General features: G+C 37.8%; 1 pseudogene; it reads right to left on the reverse strand.

Moving 5' to 3' along the window:
- Window positions 1–8,866: 8,866 nt before the first annotated feature.
- LOC102869731 lies at window positions 8,867–10,237 on the reverse strand (annotated as a pseudogene).
- Between the last annotated feature and the right edge of the window lie 834 nt (window positions 10,238–11,071).

Raw genomic sequence — 11,071 nt, forward strand, 5'->3', positions numbered from 1 at the left:
AATAACTTGTTATGCATCAGAGAGTTGGACAATGACTAGGGAGGATAGAAGGAGAATTGATGCCTTTGAGCTGTGGTGCTGGAGAAGAGTATTGAATGTATCATGCACTGCTAAGAAAACAAACAGATTCACCCTTGAGAGCATTAAACCGGGCTTCTCCTCGGAGTCAAGGATTCTGGGGCTTCATCTGACATACTTTGGACATGTTGTAAGGAGGGACAAGTTATTAGAGAGGGACATGATGCTTGGGAGGGTGGAGGGACAGCGCAGGAGTGGAAGGCCCTCGATGAGGTAGATGATTCAGTGACTGGAGTAATCTGGATGGATGTATTGGAGAAAATTCGATTGGCACAGGACAGAGCAGAATTTAAGGCTGTTGTACATAATGTCGCTGAGTCACAAGTGACTCGATGGCACATAACAACAATATAAATTGATTCATAGATATTTATTATTGTTATGTCCTCTTGTTCTGTTGACCCTTTAAGCATTATGTAGTGACCTTTCTTGAACTTTGTGATGGTTTTTGCATTGAAATATTTTTATCAGAGATTAATATAGCTAATCCTGCTTTCTTTTCATTGCCATTTGCTTGGCATATTTTCCCTCCTTTTCATTTTTAATCTTTTTTAATCTTCACTTTTCAGGTGTTTCTCTTGTAAACAGCGTATTGATGGGTTTTGATTTTTTATCTAGTCTGCCCTCTTTTTCTCTTCAGAGGTGCATTTAAACCGTTCACATGCAGTATAATTATTGAGAGGCAAAGTTTTATTGTTATTACTTTGTTGAGCTCTTTTTGATGTTGTTGCTGGTTACTTTGGTCCATCCTGTTTTCTGTGGCACCCACCTCTGTAAGAAGAATATCTCTCAGTGTTCCCTGCAATACTGGTCTTGCTTTTACAAACTCCTTTAGTTTCTGCTTTTCTGAGAATATCTTGATCTCTCTTTCAGATTTGATGGACAGTTTTGCTGGGTACAGTTTTCTTAGTTGAGAGTTGTATTCTCTAAGTGTTTGATGTGTCCTTCCACTGTCTTCTCACTCACATGATTTCTGCCGAGAAATTGGCACTTAATCTTATTTGCTCTCCCTTATAGGTTACTCTTTGTTTTTCCCTAGCTGCTTTCAAAATTCTCTCCTTATCTTTTGTTCTGGCAAATTCTTCTATGATATGCCTTGGTGTTTTTCTTTGGGGGTCTGTTCTATATAGTGTTTGCTCAGCTTCTTAAATATATATTTTCTTGTTCTTCATTATACCTGGAAACTTTTCTTCTAGTAATTCTTCCACAACTTTCTTGGTGTCTTTACTTGCTTTTTTCCTGTTCTGGGATTCTGGTTATGTGGATTTTATTCCTTTTGATTGTGTCTCATATCTTTCTTAAGTTTGTTTATTTTTCCTTTTAGTTTGATTCTGCTTTTTGTTCTAGCAGATCAGTGGTGACAATTCTATCTCCTATTTTGTTAGTTCTGTGTTCCATCTCTTCAACTCTGTTCATATGTTCCTCCAACATGTTGATAGCATCTGAAACATTGGTCCTCATATTCTGAATTGTGGGTTTTTGTTTTTCCAGGGCCTCTAATGTCTCTTTTGTTTTATCTGCATTGTCTTGTATTTTTCAACTTTTTAAACTTTGTTTTTGCTCACAGAGTCATGTAATTCCTCAAGACTGTCTTTCAGCCATTGAAAATATCTAATCATTGTTCTTTTGAATTCTGTGTCAGAAAGTTCCATCAGACTTTCAGACTTCAGGAAATCCACTGATACTGCTTCACTTTGAGGTTTGTGTAGGGCATGATGTAGTCTGCTCCTTCTGTGTCATTGCTGTGGTAGAGGTTTTCCATGCCTGAGGCCTAAGCAGGCTCTTCGTCTGAAAATATTGACTCAGGAAGTTGCTGCTCTAGAGGATGGCAGGGCAGTTACCCTACATGAGTTTCTCTCTGAACTTTTGACTCAAGGGAAGGCTTTCTTCAGCTGGGAAAGGTATGGCCTGTTAATTACCACCCTTCTCTATCAGGCAACAGCTGCAGGTAGGACAATCCAAGGTTCCCAGGGCTAAAGATAACTCAAGCTCTTGGAGGGTGGGGGAGGAAATGGGTTTACCTGTGATACTGATGTCCCTGGTGCAGTTCAGAGAGGCAGTAGCAGGTGTTTCTCCAGGTGCTAGGGCCAGAGTGTCCAGGCAGTGGGGCTAGGTCCTCTAGGCAGCGGGTGATGTGACCAGGCCTTCCTGGTGCATCCAGATGGTGAGGGAAGGCCTTGCTTTCTGTGGGTTCAGGGGTCCAAGTGGAAGGTCTGGGGGGCCGCCAGGTAGCAGGGCCTTGATGTCCAAGCAGTAGAGCAGTCCAGGCCACACTAAGAAATTTTTAAGACAGGTACCTAATTATTCAACTGGAACAGACCTGGTGTTGGGTGCAATGTAGTGGCAGGTGCAACAGATGCACTTCTTTCTTGGGGAACCATATAGTGTTTCCTTGCTCTATCCTGATGATTGCTTCTTGGTCCAATTATAGGTTTTGCACAAGCATAATCAGGTTGTTGGAGATTCCCATTTTTCTCAAGATTAGCCACAATTTGTTGTGATCAACACGGTCAAATGCCTTTACATAGTCAATGAAACACAAATAGACATTCCTGCAGGTCATTTCTGCTTTCAGCCAAGATGCATCTTACAATGGCAATGATTTCCCTAGTGCCATGCCCTCTTCTAAACCCAGTTTGTATTTCTGATAATTCCTTGTCAATAGGATAATAGGCAGCATCCATTTGTTGAAATATGTCAGTTACTATTCCATCAACTCATGGGGGCTTGTTTTCTCTTGATTCTTTCAGAGCAGGTTTAACTTTCTCCTTCATCACCTTTGCCTCTTGATCATATATTTTATGAAATTCTTCTTTATCCTCTGGTTCTTTTGTGTAGAGGGATTCCGTGTACTCCTTTCATCTTTTTTTTCCCCTGGTTACATTTTTTTATTGATTTGCTTACAAAATTTGTATATATGTGTTTCACACTATTTTTCATTCACATTGTGTTTCATACAATCATTCACATGCATTGTGTTTATAAAGTTAACCATCATTGGACCTTGCCCATGTCTTTTCACCTGGATCCTTTCCATTTTTTTCTTTCTCTTCTCTCCCTCCACACACCAAACTGTGCAGTCCTTCCGTCTTCTTTTAATGTATGGTTTTATTTACCTTTAAACTCTTGTTATTAATTTCTAATTTTGTAGCATTGTGGTCTGAGAAAATGCTTTGTATTTTTTCTATGGTTTTCAATTTATTTAATCCTTCCTGGATTATTCAGTATTCTGCCCAACCATCCCTAAGTATTGCAACTAGAGACTTGAACTTGTTCTTCAGTTCCTTCAGCTTGAGAAATACCAAGCAAGTTAGTTGCTTTTGGTTTTCTAATTCCAGCTTTTTGCATATTTGATTATAATACTTTGCTTTGTCTTCCTGAGCTGTCCTTTGAAATCTTTGATTCAGCTCTTTAACTTCCTGATTTCTTTCCTTTGCTTTGGCTTCTCAGCATACTGTGAAAAATAGAGCACACTTAAACTAGCAGATATGACACCAGAGCCTGACCTCTCATATTACAAAACACAAATGGGGAGGAACAGTTGCAAGCAGACCAAAGTGACTGAAATGAGTAATATGAGAAATACAAATGTAAGAAAATTGTACATTAGCCATTGACAAACTGAGATGGACTTAGTATGGGGCATTTTAAGTCATATTGTCTGCTACACCAGAGATTAACAAGTGAGAAAAAAATAAGTTCACATTCATAGTCAAAGAGGCAATTTCTAGGTCCATCCGGAGGGAGAATGTAGTGAATGGCAGAATAATGTCCATATGGATACAAGGAAGATCTGTTAATGCCACTATCTTGTAAATATATGTACCAAAAATCAGAGACAAAGAGGATAAAATAGATTTCTACCAACTTTTGCAGTCACAAAATAACTGAACATGTAACCAAGATTCATTAATAATAAATAATGAATGGAATACAGAAGTTGGGAACAAGGAAAAAGGATTAGTAGTCAGAAAATATGGACTTGGTGACAGAAATGAGGCTGGAGATAGAATAATAGAATTTTGTACAATCAAGGATTTATTCTTTGCAAATAGATTTTATAATGAACACAAATAGTAACTATACACATGGGCTTCATCTGATGAATTACATCTGTGGAAAGAATCATTGGAGAAGCTCAGTATCAACTGTGAAAACTAGGCCGAAATGCTGACTGTGGAACAGACCATCAACTACTTATACAAAAGTTCAAAGTGAAGCTAAAGAAAGTGAAAACAAATTCCCCAGAATAAAAAATTGTCCTTGAATCTATTCCAACTGATTTTAAAAACAATCTCAAGAACAGGTTTGAAGCCTTGAACACTAATGAATGAAGAACAGATAAGCTGTGGGAGGATATCAAGAATATCATCCATTGTTTTTAGATAAAATATTTTCATGGAATGGGTTAGATATATGAGTTTCTTAAAATATAAAATCTACTATATATTTCTGTAGATATTTTCAAAGACTATAAGGTGAAATTATGGTACATTCACACAATGAAATACTACACAGCAAGCAGGACCAATGATTTTGCTAATTATTACCTAACTTGGGAGAGACTGGAGAGCAATATGCTGAGTGAACTAATTCAGTTCTACAAGGACAAATACTGTATAAAACTATTATTGTAGAATAAGTATAAGGATCCAAGGGGAGGAGGGTGGAAGCAGAGGGATGGAGATGAGCAGGTGGAGGGGGGCATTAATCATGGAGTTGTACAATTTTATTGGGGGAAGGTGAGGGAAATTGGAAGAACCTATTCTGAAAAACAGTGTAGATGAATTTTGTAAATAAACTAGTACAATAAAAAATAAATTAAAAAATACTGAAAAAAGATCATCCATAAAGAAAGTAAAATAACATTACAAAGACAGAGAAGGAAAAAAAGATCAAGGTGGATGTAAGAAGAGACTGTGAATACTGTACTGAATATTGCACCTGATGATGTTGTTGCTATTGTTGTTAGCTTCTGTCTAGTCGAGTATGACACATAGCAATCATATGTGAACAGCTCTGAACCCTCCCCTATCCTGTGATAACCTCATACTTCCTGACACGCTAGAACCCATTGTTGCAGTCACTGTGTCAATCTACCTGGTCAAGGGTCTTCCTCTCTTTTGCTGACCTTATCTTTCCCAAGCATGATGTCCCTCTCCAAGAACAGCCTCTCCTAGCAACATACCCAAAGTGTGTAAGGCAAAGCTTTATTCTTTGCCTCCAAGGAGCACTTTGGCTGCGCTTCCTCTGAGACATATGTGTTTGTTCTTTTGGCAGTCCATGGGATGTTCAGCACTCTTCCCCAACACCAGAACTCAAAGATATCAATTTTTCTTCTGTCTTCCTTATTCATTGTTCAGCTTTCAGGTGCATAACAAGTGATCAGAAAGACAATGGCTTGAATCAGACACCTTAGGCCTCAAACTGACATCATTGCTCCTTAATAATTTTAGAGTACCCTGACTGCAGACTTACCCAGTGCAATACATCTCCTGATTTCCTGACTTCTGGTACCAAGGGTGTTGACTGTGGTTCCATATAAGATGCAGTTGTTCACAGTTTCAATCTCTTCTCCATCTATCACAACGTTTTCTATTGGTCCTATTAGCATGAATTTTTGTTTTCTTGACATTGATCTATATAGTAGGCTCTATTCTTTGTTTTTCTGTACACAAGTGATTCAACTCGCACTCACTTTAAGCAAGCAAGATTGTGTCTTCTGTATAACGAAGTCTATTAATGAACCTTCCTCCTATCTTTATGCAACATTGTATTTCAACAAACAGATGCTATCCTGGATGTGCTCACCAAGGTGTGCCAAGAAACCTGATCAACTGACTGGAAAAGATCTATATTTGTTCCCATTCCAAAGAAAGGTGATGCAACAGAGTGTGGAAATTATCAAACAGTATCATTGATATCACATGCAAGCAAGATTCTCCTGAAGATCATACAAAAACGACTGGAACAGCACATCACCAGAGAACTGCCTGAAGTGCAGGCTGGATTTAGGAGAGGCCGTGACACTAGGGAAATTATAGAGAATGTCAGATGGATCTTGGCTGAAAGTAGAGAGTACCAGAGGAATTTCTATTTGTGTTTCATTGACTATGCGAAGGCATTCGACTGTGTGGATTACAACAAACCATGGCTGACTCTGAGAATAATGGGAATCCCAGAACACTTGATTGTGCTTATGCAAAACTTATACTTGGACCAGTAGGCAGTCATCAGAATAGAGCAAGAAAATAATGCATGGTTCGAAATTGGGAAGGGTGTGCATCAAATATGTGTCCTATATATTTTCAATCTATATGAGGGGCAGATTATCCAGGAGGATGGACTATATGAGAAGTGTGGCACTGAGATAGGAGGTAGACTCATCAACAATCTGTGTTATGCAGATGACACAAACCTGCTTGCTGAAACTGAGGAGAACCTGAAGCACTTACTGCAGAAGGTCAAGGACTGCATAGATTTCTTCAAGGTACTGAGGAGCAACAATATCAGTATGGAGGCTAAGGTGCGCTTGATACAGGGCATACATAGTCTTTGTCAATAAATGCTATGCATCAGAGAGATGGACAATGACTAAGGACGATAGAAGGAGAGTTGATGCCTTTGAGCTTTGGTGCAGGAGAAGAGTATTGAATATACCATGGACTGCTAGGAGAACAAACAAGTTCATCCTGGAGAGGGTGAAGACAGGCTGGTCCTTGGAAGCAAGGATTCTGAAGCTCTGCCTGACATACTTTGGATATGTTTCAAGGCGGGATCAATCCTTAGAGAGGGAGGTCATACTTGGGAGCATGGAGGGATAGCACAGGAGAGGAAGACCCTCGATTAAATGGATTGATTCTGTCACTGGGGTAATGGGTATAGGTGTGTCAGAGACAACAATGTTGGCAAGAGATAGAGCAGGGTTTACATAGGATCACTATGAATCTCAAAGGACTCGATGGTATGCAACAAAACAACATACTTCATAGAATTCAGCTTCTTGAATAATTTGCTCAGCATACAGAATGAATAAGTATGGAGAGAGAAAACAATCCTGATACACTTGCTTTGTAATATTTTTTCTTTTTTTAAAAAATAATTTATACTGGTTTAATTACAAAGTTTGAATACATTGTTTTTCATATTGGATATGTCCCATTTCCTTCACCCCCCGCCCACCCATCAAATTGTGCAACCCTATGAATAGTCCTGCACCCACTCATCTTCACCCTTCTGCTTCAAGCCTCCCTCCCCCGCAATGGATCCTCATATTCGTTCTACAATGAGTAGTTTTATACAGTCTTTGTCCTTATGGGATTGAGTTAGTTCACTCAGCATAGTGCACTCCAGTCCCTCCCAAGTTAGGTAGTAATTTACAAAATCGTTGCTGCATAGTATTCTATTGTGTGAATGTACCATAATTTCTCAATCCATTCCATCTGCACTGTTTCCTTGTTCTTGCGATGGTAATTAACACTCCTATGAACATTTGTGTACGAGTCTCCATTTATGCCTTAGTGCTCATTTTCTGAGGAGGTATCCCAAGAAGTGGTATAGTTAGATAACATGGCATTTCTATGTTCAGCTTTTTTAGGAAGGGCCAAATTCTCTTCCAGAATGATTGTACCATTTTACAATCCCAATTTTGCACTAGAGCGCTGAGAAGCCAAAGCTGGGGGGGGGGGAGAAGAAAGATATTAAGGACTCAAATAGAAGATTTCAAAGGGCAGCTCAGAAGACAAAGCATTATAATGAAATGTGCAAAGATCTGGAGTAGGAAAATCAAAAGGGATAATCTCACTCAATATTACTTTTTATTTCATTTTTCAAGAGTAAAATCTCAATTTTATTTAGAACTTTTCATGTGCAAAAAAAATTGGGCATGAAATGCTTGTTAAGTACACATACATAGGCTGTTAAAAAAAGGCTACAAACCACTAAATTGTCTTGAGAATATTACTAAGGCACTTTGAATTAAAATCTCCCATGAGTTACCTGGACTCTTAACATCTTTTATATTTAGATGTTCATAGTCTTTTACTATAAAAGTAATTTTTAATAAGATGGTTCAACATTACCTTTTCTTTCTCTAGGAGACAAGAATTTTAAGCAAGTATGAAATACATCCTAATGAAAATCTTGTGATATGCTCAGTTTCAAAAGGTATTCATAACATAGTTAACATTTCTACACCTGGACAGTTTAATCTTTAAACATACTTTGTTTCAATCACATCAACCACTATAAGCCATACCAGTCTAGAAGGTTATACAATTTGATAGAAAGGCTTAAATATTAGGTCATCATATAAAAATTTAAGCACTTTTCTAAAACTATTCAAAGGTTACTAAGTTTCAGGCATTTATTTCAAAATATATCCCTAAACTTTTAACTTTCGTATATTTTTTTAAGAAAGATTCATCTTAGGATATAAGTGAACCACAAAGCTATAATATGAAATTATAGATTTTAAATAGAACTAACACTTCTGTCTTTGGTATTATGGACTACAAACTTAACGATTAGCTGGCAAAAGGGAGAACAACCTGGATTCATTTTAAGTAACTTAAAAATTTGTAACAGTCATTATCTCATTATCTAAGTAATATTGCCTACTTGGGCATATGTACTGACCTCATATTTGGAAATAATTTTCCATAAATGGTGGTTATTGTGTCCATTCATGAAATATAGAACAAGTAAATAGTATAGCAAATTAAAAAACAGTAAAAAAAAACGAGGCATACACCCAATTTTTTAATAACTTCCACTTGTAATGATCTTTTTATATGATATTCTGGAATGACTGTTCTATAATGTAACTAGAGTTCTTTTGATCCTTTTCCCTCTTGCTACCAGTAGGAACACAAAAGGGTTGGTCTTGGAATATTTCAGAGGATGTTTGGATGTTTTCTTTTTAGAAAAAGCAACTGTTTCTTCTTCTAAAAGTCTTCTCTTTTCTTCAAGCTTCATTCTCTCTTCTTGGTGAACTCTTTTAAGATGTTCAAATTTGGCCTGCAGCTCTCTTCCCTCTTCTTTCAATATGGCTTCTTTCTCCTTTACTCGTTGCACAAACATCTGTTTTATCTCATCTTCCTTCTTCTGGAGTTCACTGTAGAATTCATGTCTTTTGGCTTCTTAAGGCTCTTGAAGACTGACTGGCTTGTTCTCTGAGCCCATGTCTTCAAAGCCCAGTTCCTCCAGTTTGCAATGCCTGTAAAGTTCATAGTGTCTAGTGTCAGTTTGTTCTCGAAGATCTTCCATATTTGTACAAATGAACATTTCTCAGAGCTTTATAAATTCACAATGGTTCTCATTTTCCATCTGTACAACACCCCATGGATACTGAGGAACTTTGACCATCTTATTTCTAAATTTGACCTCATCCATACTTCCCATAACAACAAATGGTAAATGTTCGTTCTTTGAAGAATTGATTTTAGCAATATTCTGATCATCTGTTGGGAACTGATATATCTGGACACCATTGCTAACCAATTTACTCATGAGCTTGATCTTGAACTTCTGTAAGTCAGTTTTAGAAATCGCATCTGCTTTGGAAATCACTGGTATAATGTTCACCTTACTGTCAAGGTTCTTCATGGTTAAGAGATCAAGTGTCTTCAGAGAGTGACCAGTGGAGGAAATGAAGTAAAGGCACACATGGATGTGAGAGTCATGATAGTTGTACAGAGACAATTTGATCTTCAGTTCTTCTTGGAGATAGGCCTCAAATTGAGCACCTGTGTAGTCAACGATGGGTTGATAGCTCTCTTCTTTGTTTATTTGGTCACCAACTTCGGTCGAACATTGCTTTCCTGAAGTTCATACGTCTGAGCCTTAAGTTTAACATGTGGGCAAAAATGTGAGGATTCATGGTCTTCAAAGTTAGTATTAAGCAATGTGTCAATCAGTGTTTATTTCCTAATTCCAGTTTCCCCCACACAAAGAATATTAAAACAGAAGCCTTGCTGAATGGATCCAGTTAATCAGGCAAACTCTCAAAACCACCATAGCAAGACATAGTTAAGGAACGAATATTTTCTTTTTTATTTTGTTGCTGTTCTTCCTCAAGTATTTGTGAGAGCACACACATTGATTTTGTTGATATGTTTGTTTGAAAAAGCGGGTGCCGCGACATTTCGGAGGAGGCCATTGCCCGCGGTGGGAGTGGAGGTGAGGGCGTCAGGGAGGGCTAGCTGTGGATGTAGTCTCGGTTCCCGCGTACCCCAAGGGGCGTGATCTCCTCATTCAGTATTTCTTCAGCTAAAGGAGCTGAAGAACAAATTCAAGCCACAAGTTGCTAAATTTAGATAAATTTGAAAAACTAGAGGAAATGCACAAATTCCTTTATACTCACTCCCTACCCAGATTGACCCAGAGAGACATAGTTTTGAACAGACTCGTCTGTTCATTCAATAAAAGAAGAAATTGAAAAGGGCATAAAAAGACTTCCTCATAAGAAAAGCCCTGGACCATATGGCTGCACATCTGAATCCTATAAAACATTCAGGGTAGATCTATCACAAATTCACCTTAAAGTATTTGGAAAAAAAAAGAGAGGAGGGAAAAAAAGAACACTTCCAGAGTCATTCGATGAATCAAGCATAGCCCTAATACCAAAGCCAGGAAAAGATATTACCAAGAAACAAAACTACTGATCAATATTTCTCAGGAATATAGAAGCAAAAATCCTTTACAAAATCCTACCCAATTAAATGCAAAAGCACATAAAAAATAATTCATTATGACCGAGTGAATCATAATAGGTATGCAAGAATAGCTCAAAATAAGAAAAACAACGTAATTCACCACACTACTAAGGTGAATAACATGAACTATGTGATCTTCAAGGAAGAATTCAAGATACTAAAGAGTTGAATAGAAGATTTCAAAAGGCAGCACGGGATGACAAAGCAAAATATTACAATGAAATGTGCAAGGAGTTGGAGTCAGAAAATCAAAAGGGCCAAACTCGATCAGCATATCT

Source organism: Elephantulus edwardii, unplaced genomic scaffold, assembly GCF_000299155.1.
Source record: "Elephantulus edwardii isolate Elephantulus edwardi_28Jun2011 unplaced genomic scaffold, EleEdw1.0 scaffold00365, whole genome shotgun sequence".
NCBI classification, from domain to species: Eukaryota; Metazoa; Chordata; class Mammalia; order Macroscelidea; family Macroscelididae; genus Elephantulus; species Elephantulus edwardii.